Here is a 17,762-nt window from a genome sequence, read left to right on the forward strand (position 1 = left end):
CCCTGCTTTAGAAAACAGATTCTTAATTCGTTAATACATATTCTTTTATTTATCGTAATTACGTAAAGTTGTAGATTAGACGTTGATCATTCCTGCAATTAAAAGAAAAATGTCTGTTTTGAAAGTTTATTTTGACGCAAATTTTATATATCCTTAAGTGCAGTCATCCTTTTTGTTTTTCAAGACGTATAACTTTCACAACTTCTTTTACTTGTTACACGATTTAACTTTTAAACTAGTAATCTAACACGTTCTGAGAATTCATTTTGATAAAGAATCAAATATATAACGAATCAATATACAAATTACAATTATGAGTTCTTTTGAGCCGCAGACTCGCATTGCTAATGCAATGGACATTTGTGCGTTATGCGTCAACTTTTTGGAATATGGGCCATAACTTAAAAACCCCTCGTCCAATTTTTCTCAATTTTGTCAGAGAGTATGTTTGGCCCAAGGGCTCTCATTTATGCTAAAACAGGGATGTGTCCCTTTAACAAATAAGGGGAGAAAATTAGGAAAATAAAAACAAAAGGACTGGTTGATAAAAAATCTTCTCAAGAACCACTGGCCAGATTATCACCAAACTTACATACATGATAAGGATATGTTGTGGATTAAAACTTGTTCAAGGTATCACCCTGGGACAAAGGGTTTGGTCTCAATAGCACTTCGAAGTTGACCAAAAATTATGTTTTATTAAAACTTAGATAATATTTTGCTTACTATGAGTACTAGGATCATCATATCTTGTCAATTGATACATCGTAGAACCTCGTATCATGTTGACTCAAAAGTACATGTAAGTCACATTTTTTACCTAATTTCTTAACTTCAAGGTAATATCTCAATATATTTAAATTAAAAAGACACTTTAATCATCAATCTTTGTCAGTTTATTCATCTTGGATTCTCAGAATGTTTCTTTAACCAAAATGTTTGCCATGATGGCCTACATTTGGAATTTCAAGGCTTTATCAAAATATGCAAGATACTTAGAGGCTTCAAATAGAAGTGATTGGTTGTACAATTTATCTGATGATCTATTCAAGGCTCTTGGGCCTCTTGTTTCTTGTAGTACGATTTTGTTGCTGTATACTCGATTGTTACTGTAACTCAATGGATTGTGCTTTTTTGTTACTTGAACATTTGATTTTTTCCTTCTTATTTTCTGCTCTTGTTTCACATCTTTTTACATGCTATATATACATGCCAACGATTACACCTACTTACTTACACTAGTAATGAGTCTTTGGTCGAGGGGAAACTCCCTCAAGGATTTACTTTTTAACTGTTTTGTTATGCCGATACAAAATAAAAATTTTGAGGATTACCGCTAACTGGAAAATGATTAGCTTTCAAAGCATTGCTAGCTCACTTGAATAACACACGGCGATTAGTCCATTGACATAACTATTATACCAATACTAAAGAATTTTAATCTAGAGGAAATTGGATAACCGGAAATTAGTGTTCAAAGATTAGCTCACTTGGTTGACGCTTAATCCATTCACAGCGATTTCTAAGGAAATATTCACATCTAACTAACAATCTAATTTTATAGAGGGAAAATTCAGTTGAGGTATAATAATATTGTTTAAGAATCTTTTTCGTAATACAGTAAAACACGCTTATACCTAACACGTTTATAATGAATCGACGCTTACAGTGGAGTTCTTTTTACTTCCTCTGGCTTAAATATAGGCATATACCTTCAGGCTTGCATTATGAACTTAACGAATATAACGAATTATATTTATAAAGAAATAAAATCATCGGTCACTAACACTACGTTATAAGTGGGTTTTACTGTATTGTGAATGTAGTTGATGTGTACATCGCACAATCTCACAGACGTGTCTGTCTCGTAGATTATTTCTTGCAGGGCAATTGTGTTGGAAAATATTGTCGTCCTGTACATATTGTCACTGCAGATAATGTGTACCTTAGCCCAGTGACCATATTGTCGTCCATCTGTATATATTGTCGCAGACTGCAAAATAATACATATGCTACAGCTTACTGAAAATTTGTCGCTCCAATTTATTTGGTGGTTTTTCAACTGAAATCATACAAACGCGTCTCGTAAACGATTTCAGACAGCGTGATGAGATGGTACATTTTGTTTTCCTATACATATTGTAGCCGGCGACAATATTTACCTACCCTCACTGCACATATATGTATTGCCGTACATCCATACATGTTGGCGTAAGATGCAAATCATAAAATGCATGTAAATATTGACGGGTCGACATATGTGCCTACCCCACTGCATATATTGTCAACCAACTGTTAGAGTTCATGAATAATTCCTTGATTTGTTTGACTTACATGTAACAGTTATACATTATTTACAGTAATACAGGGAAATAACTTTTTACAAAATAATATAATAAGTTACCTACATTATCAATACAGCCCTGTCCAACAATAGATCCAGTGGCCAAAATGTTTACAAATCTGGTAAAAACACCCTTACTCATTACAACATTGTACCGGCTTTGTTTGTTCCCAAGATGAACAGGAGCAGAGAAATAGAATTTCAAGGAATTCATGCGTTTTTACTGTACATACATGTATAATCAATAGAGCCCGACTATCATAGTAACAGAAACATTGATCCATAAATTTAACAATATTTGATGAGACACCCTTGCTCTTCATAACTATGCACTTAGTCAGTTTTTTATGCTAAATACCCAGGAATAAAGAAGAGTCTCAAAGAATCAAACATTCATTATAATATAACAGACTCATTACAACATTGTACCGGCTTTGTTTGGTCCCAAGATGAACAGGAGCAGAGAAATAGAATTTCAAGGAATTCATGCGTTTTTACTGTACATACATGTATAATCAATAGAGCCCGACTATCATAGTAACAGAAACATTGATCCATAAATTTAACAATATTTGATGAGACACCCTTGCTCTTCATAACTATGCACTTAGTCAGTTTTTTATGCTATATACCCAGGAATAAGGATGTGTCTCAAAGAATCAAACATTCATTATAATATAACAGACAGACATAAAACCATTAAATGAGTGACTTAGGTGACCTTGAATCCACGATGAAATATTGGCTTTATATAAATAAGATATAAATTCGCCTTGCTGTATTTTCTAAGTTTTTTTCTATTATTTTCCCATGAAAATTTTACTCCTCTCTCATATCCAACCCTACACAAAGGAGTAATGGTGAATGCGCAGTACTGTCAGTTATATTACTCCTACTGCTCTTCATATTATGAAATATTTTCCCGTTTTATTCTCATTTTAAATTTTTCATCTTATTGTGGACTCAACTTACCCTGTGGGCCATGTTATCATGTTATGAACGAATTGAATATGCACTACCTGAGGATTTTTTTTTATATTTATATGACTAATTCTGGCCCTGCTTCTCTTTAAAGCAAGATTTTTTAATTATAAATTTGATCCTTTATAATTTCCTAACCTATCCCTGATGACCAAAATTTGAACAACCTTGAAACAATAATAACCTTACACATAAATTTTAACTTTTTGGCACAATGGCTTTTAAAAAGACTCAACCATATTTTCACTATTTTTGAATTGTTCCCCCTTGAAAGAGTGTAGCCATTCTTTGAGAAAAAAAATAATTCCAATCACCAAAGAATGGTATATTTGAATTCGGCCAGGTGGCCTGGAGAACATTGAAAATGTAAATGGTTAACAGACAACATACAGCATACAGACAGACGGATAGACAAACACCGCACACTCTTGTATAAGCTCACTTGCGTTTTATGCTGATTTGAGAAAAAACTACGTGTATGTCTTTATGTCAACCTGAACGAAGTCGGGCGACATATTGTTGTTCCTAGACCTATAATTTTGTCCGTGAATATTCTTACAGATGACTATGAGAGTTTTGATGAAACTTCACAGATAATCACCGACTCTAAATGTGCTATTTAGGTTCACGACAACAAAAAGGCACTAGCTTTGTTGTTTCCCGCTTTCGCAAAAGCGAGGGGACATTAAATCTCAGTCATCAGTCATTCTGTCACAAAAACTTTAACCTTGGTCATAACTTTTGGTTGAGAAAAGATAAGGCTTTCATATTACACATGTTCATTACCTGTCATAATAGCTTTGCAAATATTACAATGGTTTTTGACCCGTGACCTTGAAGTTTGACCGAATTTTCATCATTTTTTTTTCTTTGCTTATAATTTTGATTGAGAAGAGATAGGGCTTTCATATTTTCAAACTTACCTACTTTTCTAAATTTGAACATTACTTTAAATTGATCTTAAAATTTGAATGAGAAAAGATTAGGGGTTCGATATTATACATGTACATTATCAGTGACAAGACCTTACCAAATGAACTATCGTTTTTTACCCGTAACCTTGACCCTGAAGTTAAACCTACTTTTCCAAAAGTTTAATTTTTGCTTATAATTTTTCATTGACAACAGATAAGAATTTTATACCGGTATTTGACATGTGAATTACTGGTGACAAGAAGTTACCGAGCATGCTATGATTTTTCACCCTTTCACTTTGACCTTCATGTTTGACTTAAATTTTCAAATATTTTAACTTTGATGAATACTTTTGAATGAGATGTGATAGGGAGTTCATTTTTGACAAGTGCAATACCTGAAACAAATTGTTTCCTAATGAGCCGTGTATTTGACCCGTGACATTGACCTTAGTTTGATCTTATTTTCAAACGTTTAAGTAGTGCTGCTTTCTTTTGAAAGAGCAAAGATAAAGCATTTATATTTGACATGTGCATGACTTGTTTCAAGCCCTTTCAGATTGTATTATGATATTTGACTTCAAGATGGTCTGAAGTAATTTCATTATCAAGTAGCTGTTAGAGAAAGGTAGCTCTATAATCTAGTACCTGTTACAGGTAGGTTGCTTTAATATCTGGTACCTTTTAAGAGGTAGGTAGCTTTATAATCTGCTACCTGTTAGAGGTAGGTAGCTATATAATCTGCTACCTGTTAGAGGTAGGTAGCTATATAATCTGCTACCTGTTAGAGGTAGGTAGCTATATAATCTGCTGCCTGATAGAGGTAGGTAGCTATATAATCTGGTACCTGTTAGAGGTAGGTAGCTTTAAAATCTGGTACCTGTTACAGGGAGGTTGCTTTGATGTCTGGTACCTGTTACAGGTAGATTGCTTTAATACCTGGTACCTATTACAGGTAGGTTAGGTTGCTTTAATATCTGGTACCTGTTACAGGAAGGATGCTGTAATATATGGTACCTGTTACAGGTAGGTAGCTTTAAAATCTGGTACTTGTTACAGGTAGGTTTCATTTAAAATCTGGTACCTGTTACAGGTAGGTTGCTTTAAAATCGGGTACCTGTTAGAGGTAGGTAGCTTTAAAATCTGGTACCTGATAGTGGTAGGTAGCTTTACTATCTGGTACCTGTTACAGGTAGGTAGCATTAATATCTGGTACCTGTAACAGGTAGGTAGTTTGAATATGTGGTACTTGTAAGAGGTAGGTATCTTTAATACCTGGTACCTGTTACGGGTAGGTAGCTTTAATATCTCGTGCCTGTTACAGGTAGGTAGCTTCATTACTTTGTATCTGTTAGAGGTAGGAAGCACCTGTTCGAGGTAGGTAGCTTCTATATTTTTAATATTGTATGACATAACTGTCTCTCTCTTTGTTTTCTTAAGTTTAAAATTATATCTTATTCAAATTCAGTTGTTCATTGGATTCTTGATGTTTTCATATTTCTTTTAATTTACAGTTGAATGCAAGAGGAGTTGATTGCTGTTATGCCCTTAAACAATCTTCTCATTTGTTAAAGTGCAAAATTTTGATCAACTTTAATAATTCAAAAAGCATCTGAATCCAGCTATAAAAGTTTGAATTGATGCGGGAATAAAATAAATAGTTATCGCTTGATCCTTATGTCGCGGGTTCGAATCCCACTGTGGGACGTGAAGACCTGTCCTTTGGATGACACCGAATAAACCGAAGTCCCGTGCCGCAGTAGGTGCTGGGACGAAAAAGATTCATCACTCAATGGCCCTCAGTGCCAAGGTCAAGAATTGCAGCGGCAAATGATGGCGTCTCCGTATGAGTGAAAATTTTTCGAGGTTAAACAACAAACAAACTTATCATTACATTATTCTGTGCATCTACAAGCACTCTTCACCATTAATGTATAGGGAGATACGAAATAAAACAATTTCTTTTTATTTTTGCTTGTCAAGTTTTTTTTTTTTTTTCAGGTATACGCGTATAAGTTGATTTTTTTTTCCTTTGGCTACCCCTTTCAAAAGCGATGCTACGTCACTGGGCCGGACGTCTTTGTGTGTGTTTGTATGTGAAGGGAGGGGGAATAGATATCTGGTCTATTGGTCTGGGAATTGTAACTCCCTATTGACCTAGCCAGGACTGTGTTCTCTAGGAATGTAAATTAAAAACTTTTTGGGCACAACAATACAGATATTCCTTTAGAAGTAAAAAAGAAAAGTATAACAATGAATCAATAAAAAAAAAAAAAAAAAAAACATCTGTAGACTATTTTTTTGGGGGGAGGGGGGCACAGCTCCGTAGGAAGCCTTTTTGAATTTAATATCATATAATGTTAAAATCATTGTGCCCCCCCCCCCCCCTGCAGTTTCTGCGAAACACAACATGTGTAAATGCTCCCAAGATCACCAATGAGATAACAATACTTTTTTCTCTCTTATTTATTACGTTTTGCATATTTGTCTTATTGATAAACATTAACAGTTTCATAGAAACGATGTAGGTGGAACTTTTGAATGAGGGTAGGAATTTATGTATGTCACCGTTGTAACGCGAGATAACTCGTACGCACTTATGGAGAGACAACTCCTGTCCGCCAACCTGCAAGCGGTACCAGATAGCCTCAACCATACAGTGGCCACAGTCAAATTCACAGTTTAGTCCATATTTATAATCCTGACATTCTGAAAGATAATTGCTTATGCATTTTATTTCGAATCATTAGGAAATATCAAAAGCATTATCTTCATTGGCCGAAATTATAACTTTTTTTCTACGTCAATAGTAATATGCTTCACACCGTTATGTCGCATCAAAAAGTTGTGTTCATTAGAAAATATAGATAAATGACATGCCCTCCGTGTATACCCAGAGTCAATTCATGATTTTTTTTAAGTTCAATAGCCGTAACACCAATCTCCTGTATCAGAAATGTTGCAGACAGTTTTTAATGTGAAAGTACATTAAAAAGTATGATACAATGCCATCTAAAGGAGTATTCTACTTAAGTATAGTAGCTTGGTCCCTTTTTACACCCTTGGTTTACCAGTTAAATATTGGCATACGGTATTTTGTTTCTTTTCATTGTGTACAACGAAGTATTTCTAATTAAAACATTGTGTCTTTATAATGAATAATTAAACATATCAAAAAATACAAGCCAATTTTTAACACCTATCGCACTAAAAAATGCCGGAACATTTTCACCCGATCAGACTACGGTTTCTCTATTACATGGAAATGGGCGGAGACATTTAGATTAGATACTATAAAAAGAAGATCTTGGTATGATATTTTTCTTTCAAAGACGAATTATATGTTCAAGATTCACAATCAACTACAAATACAATTTTCCATTTACAAAACTTTGGCAATAAAAGTTATAACAAGATTAACCAAACAAGTCCATGCTGATCGACATAAAACTGAGTACGTTTCAACTGAGAACTAGCACGTTTACTGGGGGAATTTACCCGTAACGACACAAATCCACGTGGCTTGTTATGATTCTAAACAGGTCATAAAGAGGTTAATCGCATGTAAATGAAGTCAGCGAAGAGATTCAAAATCACAATACTTTTAATTAGAAAACATAGAGCACAAGGTTGTTCAACAAAGATATTTTCACTCAACTTTTACACATATAATATAAACATTATATTTCAAACTCGACTCTGAACAAACCTGTGCTCGGTGTTTACGAAAGCTTTGTTCGAAATTTTACGAGTAACCGGGGACTACAGATAAGCCTTATTGAGACTTGTTCTTCGGTAGAATTCCAAAAATAATATTGCGGAATTATTTTTGCTGAAACTCATTTATAAATGTATTTTTTGTGCTTTTTTCTTTTATTTTCAATCTTGGTGCGTTTGATACTCAGTGTCACAAGGCAACCACCAAGACACTTCAAAACTTACGCAGATAACATACCAATGCATTTTTCTCCACCCCAATGTTCCTGACATCCATCAGAGCACACCCCTGTGATATTGTTACAGGGACATATGTCCCCATCATACATTTACCACAGGTCCTCGTGCAGTGAGGACCGTAAAACCCTTCTCTTGTACAGACTGTAAAATTTATACTGAATTATAGACGTTTATGGTAAAAGTATGCAAGTTTAACGACCTCTTAAAACTTACGCAGATAAACCAAATATCTTACAAGTATTAATTGATTTGATGCGTAAAAGAATTTGTACGTACCACCAATTTCTAAAATGAGGCATGTTATTGATAAATAAGTTTACGAAACTAGGATATCACGAATGTCGTTAAAATTAACATTTCTGAAATTTTATGAGCGACGCAATGACCTTTTGGCAACAACAATCTATTGTGACATCGAATATTCTCTGGTGTCTTAATTAAATATTATTTTTAAGGCCAGTATTTACACACTAAATTATCCACAGATTATCCCGTTTACCTGATCATGACAAAGGGGAGGTGACAGGTCGAAAGAGGATGCTCTTCTTCCATTGGACATCATCCAGGCCCTGATGTTTTCAGAGGTCCGGGAATGATAGGCTTATATTTTTGTATTGTTTAATTGGAATTTGAGCATGAATATTTTGATATGTGGTTCTTCACTTTTCATTTCGCTAAACCAATTACTGGTATAGAAAGAAGAGAAACAAATACTATATTCAAATTTAATAATTTCGTAAGTTTTTTTTTTTTATTTTATGTTATTGGACACTTATACTTCTATGCTTGTAGTTTATTTTTTAAGAACCAATACTGCACACCGAGATTAATGAAGATCAATGTTACTGATGTTACTTCGAAACCGATTTGAATAATTTCGTTTAACATTTCCATTTACATAAATCATATTTTTACAAGGGCATGTGTTTAATTGATTTTGACCATTTGTTTTTAATTATAGGTCAAGGAAATGCTTTATCTGAAAAGTGCTTCTGCATAACCTCCATGCGAAGCAAATTGAATAAATCCACCACGTTACTTTAAAATCACTCAATTTTATACAGGGTCTAAAAAATTATGTTATCTATAATATCATTGGTCATTTGCTACATTATGTTGTTCAAAAAACATTCTGATTGTACACACAAGTTCTTTAGAGTTGACAATAAGATGCTTGAGTTTCTGACTGACAATATATATGTAGTTTTTGGAGACCAGGTCTTCCAACTATCTGTCGGAATTCCCATATGTACCAATTGGATCCCGTTATTAACAGACCTATTCTTGTATTTATATGAAGAAGACTTTATTCAAATTCTTATAGATGAGAAAAAGAAAACACTTGTTGTGGCCTTGAACTCGACATTAACAGTCATTCTACGATAATTGGACCAATTCAGGGTATAAAACATGAAAAAAATAATTGTTTCAAATAGCAAAATGAACATCAAAATTCACATATTAGTAAACTGGAAGAAAAAGAATTATCCACAAATCTGGTATCGCTAACTTTTTACAACATTTTCAATATACCATTGATTTTAAGGTAATGATACGGACGTTAATGCTTCACAAAGTCTTATTATTTTTTAAATAAAGCTGAATTTGACCAATTTTTCGTTTCTGATGTTCAGTATAGAACGCTTAAGTATGATTCATGAATCCAGATTAAGTTAAAATTTCGGCAAAAATATCGTTACGGAAGTTAATTGTTACAGAGTTAATTCCCAGCAATAAAAGTTAAAATTCTCGGCAAAATTCTCGAAGTTAAATTTTTAAGAGAGACAACTTTTTTTGTCTTATTCATTTTGTTATGTCAAAAATATAATGGTCTAAAATAGCTGGCTCGCAACTAGAACCGATGATATTACATGTAGATTCCATGGTCACTTTCAGATTAGTTTCACTTCTTTTTTTGAAATCTGCATTCTGTGCCTAAAATTTAAAACAAAATCGTTACGGAAGTTATTTGATTTTTAGCGACATGCTATGATTTTGCATGAAAAAAAACAACAACATGCATTTCTTTGCGAGAAGTGGTTTGATTTTTTTTTTTTATATAGGATAAAAAACTTTTTAAACATTCATTGCAATCTAGTCGGAATGCTTTTATGACAGAAAATTTCATCTTGAAATTTGAAAATTAATGTGACATTAAGATTTGGTCATTTTTTTTTTTGTAGCGACTGATTAAGATATATCGACGACGAATTATCAATTAACAATAGTTACTTCCATTTATATGTCTATTTGATATATCTCAGTGAGCATGACAAAAACAATACCGCAGAATCTGACACACCATTTCATATTTTGAAATTTTACTAGAAAAAGACGTTCATGGTAACCTAACAACAAAGCTTCATGATAACCGTGATGACTTCAGGCTTTCAATCGTCAACGTTTCTTACTCATGCAACAATATAACCTTATCACCTGCATATGGGATTTATCTCTCAGTTGATTTGATACACAAGAACATGTTCTACATAAAACAATTTCTAAAACGAGGCAAACTTTTGACAAACAAGTTGATGAAACAAGAATATCAACAGTCTCGATTAAAGTCATCATTTTGCAAGTTCTATGGTCTATACAATGACTTTATCAGCAAATACAATCTATTATTAAGTCAAATGCTGACTAACGTTTTTCATACTAATTGTGAGGGTATTATTTACACCCTGAATAGTCTACGGATTTTCCCGTTTTTCCAGATCATGACAAGGAGCACACGGCGGATGTGACCGATTGGCACTGACTTCTCACTCCTCCATGGCACCTGATTCCACCTCTGATGTTTTAGAAGTCCGTGTTTGCTCTGCTCCTGATTTGTATTGTTTAAATGGACTTTTGGGCTTGAAAACTGCTCGTTATCTCAATATTCATTCATAAAAAAAATATATATATTTTACTTGTTATAAATAATTTCAGCTTAAACATGTATACATATATGATTCTGTATATTTCCTTGATTTCTTCATACATGTAATATACCTTAACACGTCTTTCCCAGCATAAAATAACATGGCAATGCTATTTACTGTAAAAAAGCTTACCTCATTTGTAATCAACGTACTACAAACGTGAATCTAGCTTTATCCAACATATACCTATATTTCGAGCGTCTCTGACTCGACGTAAATGTATTTTGAATATGTTCAAAAATTAAAAAAAAAAATGAGAATATTTAATATTTAACATTGCATTTGTCTCCTATCCAATTATCCTGACACCCATCTGGACATTCTCCAGTATGTTTATTACAATAGGTTCCTGTTGAACATTTTCCACAGACCTGAGTGCAGCTTGGACCATAAGATCCATTTACGCAAACTATGTAAAAACCCTTTGCCTAATATTTATCCAGAGGTAAAAGCAAATCATTGCAACAGATTTATTTAAACACCATTGAGTGCATTTTGACTTTATTATGAATATTGCAATATTAGATGAACATATTAAGTTATAATAAAAGTAATCCAGTGATCATTTGAAAGACGAATATAACTCAATTGAATTCAATATAATATGTGGATTTAAACTTTGTAGAAAATAACTTTTAAGCAAACAGTTATGGAGTAATTGAATTAGATCTTCAGACTAATAATCAAATGCTTCCTAAACAATTTCATGAAAATTATTAAGATAAAGATTTGCTATATCGAAGGATACTAGATGTGAATTAGTTAGAACGTTTGCATGAGCTATTTTTAAGAAATCAATAGCATCTTCTTGTTTCAATATTAACAAGCACAGCTCTTTTTTTTTCAAATTTAACAAAGGTTATCAATTTTTCTTACTTAAAAAAATCCTATTGATTTATTTCTTTTTGTAACATGAGAATATGTATAACTTTACAAGTCATACGAAGTCAATGAAAAATTATTTGCACAATAAAATACGAGACATTTAGACGATCAATTTTTGTTTAAACCTACCATTACAGTTTGGAGGTTCCATCAGGGAATTACTACAGCCGTATATACATGATCCATTAAACACGTCACGATGGCTTCCCAAACATTTACTGTCGCAGAATTCACAATAAGTGCCAAAATGGCCAGCCTGGCAACCTTGTGAAAAGAAAAGAAATAAGGTATTGCAATGATTATAAAACACAAACACGCCCTTGGAATAAACCTTCCTTAAATATTGACTAAAATATCTCGTCATCATTATTCTTCGTCGGCTTGAAATTTGGTTGTTGGTAACTCCCTATCTCACAGGTAATACAGGTTGTGTCACAGAAAGCGTTCTTTCAAAGATTTGATATCTAATATACTTGAGAGATGAATTCCAAATTGTGTTCCAGTTCCTGCAGTTTCATGTATATTGGTTTGGTTTTGATAAATACAACACTTTGAGTGTTTTCAAATCCTATTTTCACCATCTTGATTGACCCAACTTTAATGAAACTTCAAGTTCAATGCTCTGATAAAAAAAAAAAAAATTGAGGTAAGGTGTCAGAGATTAGGCCATGTATAATAAATCTGACACTAAAACACATGGATGAAATGAAATTAAAAAAAAAATGCAGTAACTGTAGCTTTTTCTTTTTCTTCAATCAAAGAACCTCTAAAACTTTAATAACATTCAGTATATTACGATTTGTACAAACCCATCACTAAGACTTCACAGATTTCAATCGTAGCAAACTCAGGTTCATATCCCTCACAAGATGTATTCAGTGGAGGGTCCTTTGAAATAAACAATGCCACCCCTTTTGATTCCTTGTCGATTGTTACGTTCATCACTTGAGAAGGACAACTGGATGAATTCTGGGTAAATACTTTAAATCCGATGCCATATGATGGCGGGATGAATGAAGTGTCATTAAACACATAAACTGAAAAGCCGGTATGTCTGTTTACAGCTGCAAAAGATGTATAAAATAATCAAATATATATATAAGAAGATTGGGGGTAGTTTTTAATCAATTCAAGTATAAAAGGCAGATTTTCTTCTTTTTTTTAAAAAAAATATGCATTGTAAAAACATGCTGACAATTGATTCATTGCATGTTGTTTTACGTTTCAAGAATTTTTCAATCATATAGAGACGTCACCATATAAAGGTGAAGGATTAAAATGAAGATCTATACACTTCAATGAGGGTCATTGAGCAGTGATAGTTCTGCCAACACAAGGTATCTCGGTTTTTAAAGATCTCCCTTCACTTCTTGTGTCGGCCCTCGGCGAAGAAATAGTTACCACCTATGTTAAGGTATTGGGTTTGATACAGAGCGGGGAACGATAATCGAACACACGCCTCCCGATCCCGAAACGACATGACAGTTAACTAGCTGACAAGTGAGATTTTATATCAAATCAAAAAGCCTGACATTGTCTCTCACTATTCATACCAGCGAAACTATATTTTTTTTGTAACTTAAGCATGTTTTTCTTTCAAATTATATTTTCCCCAAAATTTAATTTGATACTTTTTTTTAATTCCTTGAAATTTTATCGTCTCGGAAAAAAACTAAAATTAAAAAGACCCCCCCCCCCAAAAAAAAAAAAAAATCAAAAAAAAAATCATAGTACCAAAGAGAGAAAATGTCAGTAATAAGCTGTTAAAAATAAACCACAGTCTAATATACAATTACAGAACACTGTTTCATTTTTATATATAATTTCCACTGTAAGTAGATAACATCAATATGTACAGCAATAAAGACAGGGAACGACAGATTGACCTTCTTTAAAACTTCCTGAGCTGGTTGCTATTCATTATAAATGAACCTTAACAAATATACATGCTTCACTTATTGTTTTTATTTTCATCAGAAGTTCGGCCGTAAATCAAAAAAATAAAAAAATAAATAAAAAAATAAAAAAATAAAACATGTAATAAAAATGATAAAATGCTTCACAGATTAGGTTATGGCTTCCCATAGGATGTATCACTGTGCACTCTGTGTCTTTACTTTTCTGAACTACCAATGTATAATGTCATAATGGAAAATGACGTCATGTCACTGAAAACTTTGAGGTGTTATGACTGGTAAAGTGTCATAAACTTTACACTTTTTTTTTTCAAACTACATGCAAAGATAAATGTCAATATGCTTTTGCAAAACTTAAGTGCCTTAATTGTATTTTGGAATGTATGTCCGAATATATTAAGATAGTTTGCATAATTACCCTTGATTGAAATTCAGCTATTTCAAAATGTTTTTGAAAAGTATACTTATATATTGAAATGTACTCGGTTTTAAACACCTGGTAAGAGTTAGAATTTATCGTGTGAATATGAAAGAGTCTGGTTCAGGCGACTAAGTAGGATTTGTTAGAGATCTCTTGCTGAAATCTGTACGAGGAGTTTGTTCTCTAACTGAACCTTGCTTGCAAAAAAAAGCATGTTGGCTTTTTTTAATGCAAATCACTATATTGTGTGGAAAATACACTCAAATGTGTCAGTAATTTGAACTTCTTATGACATATTTTATACCCAAGTATTACTGACACTTTTCCTGAACACACTTTGGGTACACAGGGATATGCTGAGTTTATTTATATAGAAAAAAGTTAATAATAATTGGGATATTCGGATGCACCGAAGCGATTTATGTGAAAAACTTCAAAGACATATAAATGACCATCCTTTGATCAACGAAGACTTGTGATATCATAATACATATATTAATATGAAGCCAAGAGATTCATCTATATAAACTGACGGTACTTGAGTAAATAACTTACCAAAAAAAATCAAAACAGACCTCGAAAGGTAACGTTATAAATTAAACACATTTTAAAGCTTCGGAAAGTCTTTACATAGCTGCGCCGCAAATATAACAACAATCAAAGAATTTTGATGAACATCAATCCAAGGGATTCGTAATAGACGAAGACCTTGTCGATATCAATGTAGTGTTTTCCCCTCTTTTTTAAAAAAATATTACAATTCCGATGGACACTAATTGTATTCCTATGTCACTCAACTAATCTGTATTCCTTTGATGCAGAATGTATTCAAAATCTTCCGCATGAAAATAACAGTAGTCTTAATATGGCTTTCAAATCGACATTAAGATAAAATAACTATGATTTATTAATAGTCAATAGTCTGTTTCATTCATATATCGTCCGGACATATCCAAGTGAACTCAATTTTAAAGTTACCTCAGAGGCTGCCACATCAGTTTCATATTTGATAGTTTTTGTCTATGAACGATAATAGCCAACCTACAACTGAACTGTGTGACAAACGAATTAAGGTTAAAGTTTCCATTGCTGACTGACCGTTCACGGTAGCTCAGTCGGTAGAGCGCTTGCCCCGTGATCGGGAGGTCGTGAGTTCGAATCTCGGCCGCGACTGACCTAAGTCGATACAAAATGGGTAACATCTTTTCCTTCGCCATGCGCTCGGCACTTTGAAGTGAAAGTTGCGAGTCCTTCGGATGATACCTTAAAAACCGAGGCCCCGTGTCAAGGGCAGGCGTTGGTACGATAAAGATCCCTCACTGCTCAATGGCCCTGGGTGCCGAGTTAAGGTCAAAATTTGAAGCCTTTCACCGGTATATGATGACGTCTCTATATGAGTGAAAAATTCTCGAACGGGACGTAAAAGAACATACAATCAATCAACAATCCATTGCTGACCGGCCTTATATATGTTGTTATATTCCATATTCATCTGCATATTGTGTTTATGTCTTCAATTTATTCGATTTGGAAGTGAATGCTCTGAGACCGATCGATCTATAAACCGAGGCAGACTATTGACAAATAAGTTGATAGTAGAGAGATTTTTACGACCTCGTAAAAAGTCAGCATTTCAAAATTCTATGGTTGATATAATGACCTTGTTAGACATAAACTTCTATTTCAATCCCTTGCAAAGTGGAAAATAATTATCGGAATACTTATAGAGACTTCGATCTGTAATCCATAATAACAAAATTCACTCACTTGAGTTTCTAAAGTGGATTTGCAGGTATGCCAGATTTGACTTAATATTAAGTGGTAATTTCCACCAAGCTGTTGTGGTATTCAAACTGCTGGTAATGCTGCAGCTTTCTTCATCTTGTCCTGGACTTACTTGACCATCTACAGCTTTATATGGATCCCATTTATTTATGTAGCCTGAACTCATTGAAGGGGATCCTTTATATTGCCAAAGTCGAGCAAGGTTTACTTAAAAGGAATACAGTTATAATTATTCTAATTTACATTTCTAATGTTTCAATGCATTTTTTTAATCATACATTAGGGGAATAATTCAAAACCAAACAGGAACAAAAAGGGGCAAACATCGATTGTTCAGTTGTATATCATCATAAAAATTGTTGACAAATAAACTGTTTCCAATTTCCCCTTATCCGTCTATCATATATCATATTCTTATAGAGCTATGAAAAGTTTTTTTCTATCCATTTCTCATAAAAGGAAAGATAAGCTATGTGAGGGTAGGAATGAAAGAAAATACAAGTTTATTTGTTCATTTGGTAAGAACTTAAGTGTTTCTAGTACATAATGTAAACACGTTTCGTCTGTTTAAGAGCATCAATAAAGATGTAAATAAATTTCATTGTGGTCAGCTATTCATTTCCTACTGTACATAACTTCATGCATTTACCTGCAAAGAAATAAAACTTTCAGAGATAGTAAGACTGCGCTATAATAACATGTGGTAATCAAATAGAAATATGACTCTACAGCCTTCATGGATTAAATGAATATGAAATTGAAATAATTAGGAATAATTATATTTATCACTTTATTCACATGTGATTAATTCAGCAGCCAGATTCGTAACTAGAAAACTATTTCAGTCTTCCTTTAGTGAAATTATTAGTATACAGCTTTATTTTTTGAGGTTCCTATTTTTTTTTCATAGAACATGTAAGTGCATTTCAGTTTGAATGGTAATTGAATGTCTTGCATCTTCACAGTACCGTGTCATGAGTTCATAAAGATTTGACTAGTTATCGAATCTTTGTCTCTCAAAATTCATAATACGTTATATTAACCCTTTTCAGTAATTATTGCAAAGTAGGTTAATGGTCAAGGTCAAGTTGATTCCGACGTTGATATTTTGTCATATCTAATGACGAAAAGTGCAAATGCTAAATAGAACATGTAAAAATATTCAGTATCTCGATCGGCTCTATGAGCCAAGCAATATATATGTGTTGCTCTGATGTGCAGGTGACACAAAAAAGTGCATTACGTACTCATAACATGACACATTTTATGAAACAAATGAGTTGCTGATAGGCAATTAAACATTGTCTGAATGTAAAAGGTTTTAACATGTTTACTATTTGTAAGCATTGAGCGATTTCACTTCTACTACGTATACTTTGACTTCGTCATTCGATATGGCGGAGATAAGCGTTATCTAAAAGGAGTCTAATATTATGAAATGTTTTAATCGATTGCTTTCCATTAAGGTTAATGATCTGGAATGACACGTAGAATTTCTCATTATTCGTTACTCTTCGCAGTAAGCCACATCTTTGCACACGATATATTCGATTCATTCAACTCAGAAAAAGTAATTAATAAAACTTTATCTGTATACATTATTATGACATTTTCACACCAAATATTCATTCC

The sequence above is a fragment of the Saccostrea echinata genome, unplaced genomic scaffold (assembly GCF_033153115.1).
Source record: "Saccostrea echinata isolate AGI-Se365-2 ecotype Australia unplaced genomic scaffold, CSIRO_AGI_Sech_v1 ptg000005l, whole genome shotgun sequence".
Classification (NCBI taxonomy): domain Eukaryota; kingdom Metazoa; phylum Mollusca; class Bivalvia; order Ostreida; family Ostreidae; genus Saccostrea; species Saccostrea echinata.